The sequence below is a fragment of the Morone saxatilis genome, unplaced genomic scaffold (assembly GCF_004916995.1).
Source record: "Morone saxatilis isolate NCDOM2014 unplaced genomic scaffold, NCSU_SB_2.0 Contig1, whole genome shotgun sequence".
Classification (NCBI taxonomy): Eukaryota; Metazoa; Chordata; class Actinopteri; family Moronidae; genus Morone; species Morone saxatilis.
The window spans coordinates 17,808,688-17,816,685 of record NW_023339651.1 but is presented as its reverse complement, the minus strand read 5'-3'; the positions used below and the strand labels follow the sequence as shown (position 1 = coordinate 17,816,685).

The following is a 7,998-nucleotide window of genomic DNA, read 5'->3' as shown; positions in this document are numbered from 1 at the left end:
GAATCACTGTGCAATCTAGCCAATGTACAAATACGCTGGAAGGAGCAGGCCAGCCGGAGATAGGCCGAGGACAGGAGGCCTGGTGCGTGACAGGCCCCTTGAGAGTGGTTGCCGGAGGGAACCGGAGTAGAGGAAAAGAGAGAGATGAAAGTTGAATGAATTAGTTTCTGTTTTCTGACTTAGCGTGGCTCCTTTGCATGCAGTCATCAGCCATGCACATACCAGAATGCTGTGTGAAATGGTGAAAGTGACATTTAGCTGTAAGACTTCTGAATGACTCTGTCATATAACCATTCTTGGCTTCACCTGACCATGGACATCCTCAACCACTGAAACTACAGACCAACTTAACTTTAGAACTACCATCATTCCTCAGGTGTGTGTTGCAAAGCAGCATTAGCTGGATCCACATAGCGGGAACGGCTCCGACTTCAGCTTCATGGCCGCCTTCCACCAACAGGAAGGGGAAAACTGACACGTCCGCAGCTTGTCACTCGCAATGTACTGGTTCCATAGCATCATCCCTAGAGCTGTGACCTGATCAGGGAGTAGGAACCTGATCCCTCCTGCATCTGTTACGGGACACCCAGAGCATATGCGAAAAGCTAGACCAAACTTACTACTCCTGCAGCCCCAGTCAGCTCATCCTTGAGGGTGTCACACAGCACAACCAGTACCATGCTGAAGTGAGAGGTCGAAATGATAGCTACAAGGTGCTGAATCCACCCATTGTTGTTCTGCTGTTGATGTATCTTAAAACGAATTCAACTGAAGCAGTTATGTCAAAGCAGAATGTGGAGGGCGAAGAGAAATTCCAAAGCTCAGAATGCAATTCTCTTTCGCTCACTTTTGTTATTTTCTAACTTGATTGTGGTTTTCTCTCCCCCTAGTCTCCGTTTTAATCACACCAAAACGTACACATGAACTCTAACACTCGCCTGGCAACTGCTCGATTGGGCAAAAATTGCTCCTTAATATGTAAGTAAATGGAAAAAGAACAAAGTCTGGGCCATGGCAAATCATCTTGGAAGGTACACAAGTGTATGATACACCACCACAAGACCCAAATTTTTAAATTTCTCAGGATGCAAAGAAAACCAGTGAGCTGAAAAAAAATAGCATAAAAAAACTGCATTTCAGCTTACTTCCGATAAAAAAATCTTAAAGTAAAAACTGCGCACGACTTGCTTAAAAATTTAACACAGCCAAAAGAACGCACCAGTGCTTTAAAATGTAACAAGCATTGAAAAATTGGTCCAAATCATAACTACTAAGAAAGTTAAGAAAGAAAGCACATATATAGAGGAAAGTAAAAAAAAAAACATACTTCTGACACAAAGAAAAGTTTGAAAATAAACATTTGAGTATAAGAAATTCTTGAATTAACCCATAATGGCATAGGTGCACATTGAAGTTTGTTGCCCCCTGCGGCTGTCCACCACCCAGAAAAAAACCAGAGAAAATGATAAAATGGCTTAACTGATCATCTCCAATATTCTATCACATATTTTTTCAACTTGTTTTAAAAGGAAAATGACAAAATAAAATACCAATTGTGATAGATTTAGCCCAGACAATAAAAAGATCTTGAGCAAAAAATTTTTGATCTCATTTGTAATACAAAAAATCTGTATACCATAAAAAATGTTGTACTAAAGAAACTATACCGAATTTATTTTTATTGTTTATGAGAAATATTCTATATAACTGATATAACCCCCATGTGTTGCCATCTAGTGTTTTAACACACACAAAAAAAAATTTTTTCTTTAAATGTGGAAAAGGAATAAGGGTGGCACACAAAACAGAATTTATTGATTAAAAAAAACAATAGCTACCAACTTTCTGTTTTTGCAAAATGAATCCAGGTGTCTATAAATGCCATAAGCACAGAGCAGGAAGGTTATAAAAAAATAAATCCAAGATGTAAAACAGTTTTGTTACAACAAATACGAGTTTTCATTATGCATTGAAAATAACAACACATAAATATATGCTTTGTATAGTTGCTTATGACTTTCTCCTTTAACTTGCATGTTTATTGGGTTTCGTTTTGTTCTTTGACACTAGCAGCCCTGAAAGCAGAAACGAGACCCATAATGTCATTTTAATTTAATTTATGATTTATTTGTTATGTAATTATTCTCTTGAAAGTCAGCTATTTGAACTTTATTCCTATTTTAATGGTACACCAACAGTATATTCCATGTATTCATCTTTCTGTTTTAAACAGGAACTTATCATTTGGAGGACCATCTAAGACAGTTAGGCCATTACCCTACTAGTTATATCTTGACATATGTTTATTCTTAACATTATACTATAATTGTCCTTTATTTTTTTACTCATCACTTGCTATTATTTAAATTTCATTGGTGTTTTTTTATCAGTACATCTATTTTTTTTTATTTTTAGTTTATTTTATATGTAAATTTCCATTGGCAAAAACATGATCTGACAAATGACTTACTTTATTAGATTTTAGTGTTTTTCTCTTCACACTCAACAATAAAGCACTCATGCTTATTATCATTCGGCAAGCATACAAATGCCATTCTCTCCTAAAAGCGTTGCATGCTGCTGCTGTACCACTTAAGTAGTTGTTTCCAACAGTGAATAATTATGGTAAATGCGAAGTGCAAGAACTCATAGAGTGGTTCAAATCAAGGTTTTGTAATGAGAGAGCCTTTTTTGTTTTTGACGCTGCATGCTCTTACAGCAACTTTTCGTTTTTGCTCTCATGCTGACAGCCCACACACACTCTGCCTCACAACACTTTGCACATCAGAGCGAGAACGCTGAATTGTCAAAAATTGTCACAAAATTTTTGTACACCCACACTTGTCACTACACACCAGAACACAAAATCGTTATCACATACGTTACATTGATGCCCTGTTCATGTCTTCTACCTGATTCCTCTCTGTTAATGCTTAGAATTTTATATATGCTTTAATAAAGGAGTTAATTGTACTGTATTTCGTTTTTTTTTGAATGGTGGCTGTAATCTTAAAGATCACGTTAGGAGGTGTTTCTTGCCTGTGAATACATTTTTCTCTTCCTCTTTGCTAGTATATAGTTCATCTGTGTGCCTATTAGGTATAAACTATGCACCTTATTCTTTAATTTCAACATACTAATCGTGTTTTTGCGTGGAATCCCATTTTGGATGCTACCTCCTGTTTCTATTAATATTTTTATCTATTATGATGCCTATTCTCTCTCGTTGTTGTCTATTTTTTTTATACTACATCACACTTTGTGTATTCATTATCTAATCCATCTCTATTTTAAATTCGTTTTTTTTATATTATTTTATAATTAAATAATTTTATTTTTTTACAATCTTTGTAGTATTCCAAATACTAATTATTTTGACATTTAAATTAGAATGGAAGCGATCTTAATCACATATTATTTTTTCTATATATATCTAGGTCCTAGTTTCAGCTATGATATTCTTTGCAATGATCCATTTTCCCACCGTTCTGTATGTTTTATTATATGTTATAGTCTTCCTTTTTAATCTATCTTTTTTTTCTTCCTATTCTCTTTATATCCATCATGATCGCTATTTCTTTATTGTCTTTTTTGTGATTTTATTGATTTTTGTCTGTGTATTTTGTCAGGTATCTTAAAATCTTCTCACTGTTTTTTTTTATTTGTTAATCATTATCCTATTGGTCAGGACACACACTCTTTTAAATTCATGACATCACTTTGAAGTGTTTTTTGTTCCAACCTCGTGCAAAAAATAACTCTACTTGTATTGCGTCCCAATCGCATGTTTTGTATTTTTTTATGTGTTGTGTTATTATTTTACCTGTTTCCCATAGTGTTCTCCACTCTGTGCTTTTATTAATCCTGAGGTAGATTGTTATAATGAGAAGCAATACAAAATGTACATAACTTGGGTAGTATGGCTCCGCCTAACCAAATTTCGACAAAATATGTCACTATTTCCAAATGCAAACAATGGGCGTGCTCTGTCGGCTAGTGAAGATGCAAGTTAAAGTCTAATATGAATCATACTTGCTCTTTTCTTTCATTGTATTATATTTTTTTGTGTGTGATTTGTCTATCATTTTAAGGTGGAGATCTTTTGAATAAGATTTAGCACTGCCTATGTTCTTTTTCTCTTCTTATTTGTTTTTATTTCATTTTTTATAAATTTTTAGCAGTACCTATTTTACTCTCTGCCTTTTTTAAAGTTACTTCCAACATCAGAGTATCCACACTTTTCTATAACCCATGTTAATGTATACTGCATAATTAATGTGAAAGATTTATAGTCTATTAAGTGGTTTTAAACTAAACTAGGCTTTGTTAATTTGTGGTGCTTGATATAATAATTTGCACTATAACTGCTCCTATAACTGCACCTTTTGATAGGGATCCTGTAGGGTTTCCTTGAAACTGTCTGGCCACAGGGGAGTTCCATTGCTGCACAATCAAATAAACAGGAAAGTACCAATGCACTTTAATGGAGAAATGAGCCGGCTTCTGCCTGATTTACCTAAACTCAGTAAACGGTCCCTAACTAAGTGTACTGCTCTCCAGAATGTTGCTAGGCTTTCAAGTCGCTTCCATACCAGCCATGATGTTTATTTAGTAAATTTGGTCCCAAGTTAGAGTAAAATACACAATACAAACTGGGTATCTTTGGGCGCTCCCACCGAACCTGCCATCGGCGATGAATCATAGATTGCCACTACTCCGAGGTTCCACAGTGGGACTCCCACACCAACCCGATGGGTGATTTACACATAGCGAGCTCACACTTGACTGGATCATAAAATCCCTGCATCTTTCCCTAGAGGTTCTCCTTCTGGAATGTGGCGCGGTCGAAGTTACATAATTTACTTCTGCAGGATCATGTACTGTAACCTTCTTACCTGCATATCTCAATCTTGCTTCTTGTCCAAATTGTCTTAGCAGACCTTGCCAGCTAACACATAGAAGTGACCCTGTTTCTTTCTGACCCGAGTATTGTTTGTATTGTCCAGCCTTTTCCAGCCCCTGTGTATTTTCAGATGTCAGTCACCTCTCTTTCATGGGATGGTGGTACACTTGGTATATGGAACATGCTCCCATGGGACTTTACCCCCCGCTGTAACTTTTCTTAATCTGCTCTGTGCCAATATCACTATCCCTTTTCAAACACCACACTCTTGTAGCCCTGACCTTTTTCCAGCGTTGTCTTTTTGTTAAACCTGATACTTGTATGCTTGACTTTACCGTTGGAACCCCAATCAACAAGATAGTTTCTTGACGCAGCAGCTTCTAATTGTCCATCCCCTTGCACTCATAACACCTGGATAGCCGATGACTTTGAAGGGTGAATTATGCTTGCATGGAATTGTATTTCAGTGTTGAGCTTGGCATCTGTCTTACCTGCTCAAGCGTACATGGGTTGTAATGTCTCTCTTGAAGTTATCAGTGGCTTACTGAGCACTACCCTCCATTGATTTGACTCTTCCACCTGCTAATGTCCCTTCCCTTTTTTTTCCATGCGCCATCCTCCCCACACTAGAAAGAATCCACTGTCTTTCAACCCATCTGGGCTTGATTATGACCTGACTCATGCAAAATAGCAGTGGGACTAGTCATTCACCTTGGATATATGTCACACTTGAGGTACGCTTGGAGAATTGCCCTTTTGAGTGGCTTTTTTCATAGATTTTTTTCCACAAACCCCTTGGAGTCTTGTCATCGGGAGCCTTTATTCTGGTCTATCTTGGTAATGCGAGCAGTATCAAGGATGCATGTGCGTCAGCAAGAATATCAAAAGCTGGTTGTGCTAGAAAATTTCTAGCCTGACATTAAAGTATTAAGAAACACAGGAAGCTCCCTGCCACACAGCTTTCATGGTGTGCAACTGCTGCTAGTATTTGTATAAATATATATTCTGGTTGTCTCCTTACCCCCTGCTAATTTATCTTTTAGGTCATCATGCAATTGCCCCCCCCCCCTTTCCTGCCTTTCTGTTTCCATTGGTAATCACATGCCATCTGATTACTGCCTTTTGGTGATAATGTTAATCATGTAACATCTGGTGACTGCGTTATCAATCGCTACCATTTATATACTGTCTCTTGCTCTAGTGTATAAAATTGCTTCATTTTATTTGCTCTGGGTCAGCTCACCGCTCTGTGTCTGTCAGTTCACCAGTATGTCAGTATGCTTTAACAAACTCACACCACCACAGCAAACCTCTGAACAAGACTTGAATGGTTTCTTTCTGAAGTTGTATACCGTAAGTTGCATTTTCATATGTTGTCATTTTGTACGGTCTTTCTTGCAAAAGGGATTTTTGATCTCAATGGGACATCCTGGTACAATATTAAAAAATAAATAAAAATTCAATTGATTTTGTGTGTATACCTGCTTACGTGGTTGATCAGGCAGGTCTGCAGTAACAAGTCTCTTCCTGGCAGCAGGTTGTCACAGATCAGGTGCTGGTTGGAGCGAACTGCAACACCATGACACACACACAGCGAACACAACACATCCAGAACCTAGAACGGTACACACATATGTTAGTGTTACAGTATGAATACACACAAATAAATGTGGTTTATTTGCACATGACTTTGAAACTGATTTCAAGGTGGATAATGGAAGCTTGTACACACGTGTGAAAGATATTCAGTTTATGTATACAAGTACTGTATATTTTTAAGAATACCTTGTAGTTGCGTCCATGCTTGTCCAGCAAAGATATAATGGATTTGATGTGTCCCTCTTTGATTATATTTAGTGCCTCAGGACTCTCCACGAGCACACAGTGAAGCACCTCTAGTATTCCTAAAGATACAAACACACATACAGTAAGCATTCAAAACCAGGGACAGTATTCCCAAATCATCCAGGCACTTGAAAGTAAATGGTAAATGGACTTCACTTATATTGCAGTTTTATCCCAATTTATAATTATCATGGCGCAATAATATGGTATATTATCCCATTGCTAAACACTTGTAAACTAATCAACTCATCAAAAAATACTGCTCAGGTCAGGTTTCTTTCATGTGCTGTAGTGTCTTGTTAAAGGCAAGCTGACCTACCAGATGAGGCCTCCAGTCTCTCTAGTCTGCTAATCAGCCAGTCCAAGGAACCAGAAAACTGAGCACAGTTCTTCCTGTTTCCTCTGATTAGTGCCGCTGGGAGGACAGGACAAGGGACAGGAGAGCAGAGACATAACTTAAGAGGTGCTGCTATTATATGATAATGTGATAATCTTTCTCCTTATTTCCACATCTGTGTTTAATATTTTTCATCTCTTTGAATAATTGATTTCATCTAACTTGATGACTTTCCGTGAAGCCCTCTGTAAAGTCTGGTTTAACATTTAATTTACATGTGCAAGTGTGTGTGTGTGTGTGTGTATACCCAGTAGTTGGTAGAGGGAGTTGAGGATGGAGCTCCAGGCCTCTCCTGCCTCCCTTCCTACTGCCTCAGCAAAATGAGCTGCACTGCTGTAGATGTGAAGACGGTCAATACACTCCAATACCAGGCTGATCATCCCCTACAGACACAAGTTGAAGGTTTTACTGATTTATTCATTTGGATTCAGATAAGCATAATAATGAATTGAATAAGAGAATGAGACAAAAGTTCATATAGTCCTAGTGCATCCATATAATCTTAACCATTAGCACTGTGAGGTCCCAACTGCAGATAAAAGAGGTTCAGAATTGTGAACAGTGAGTCTACAGTCACAAACCTCAGTCAAGCTGTATTCCAACTTGACACCCGTGCAGACTTGTGTTTTTTATCAAGGCCACACTTATCCTACATTGTTAGTCATTTCCATGTCTGGATTAGTATGGGGAAAAAAATTGTCTTTCCACATTTCCACTATTTTGTTTTCTAAAATATAAAATTCTGATTTTCAAATAACAAATTGATCATACAAGTGTTTGTCATAGTGTTTGGACCAGGCAAGCCAGTGCAGCCAAGATTGTTCACAACTGTCCTGGATTGTTGACTACCTGA

The 7,998-nt window shown here is 37.6% G+C and overlaps 1 protein-coding gene across 1 annotated transcript in view; it reads left to right on the top strand.

Annotated features, from left to right (window-relative positions):
• LOC118334266 (ryanodine receptor 2-like) overlaps window positions 1–7,998 on the top strand; it is a gene marked incomplete in the record, with an annotated part of 114,618 nt that overhangs the window by 13,489 nt on the left and 93,131 nt on the right.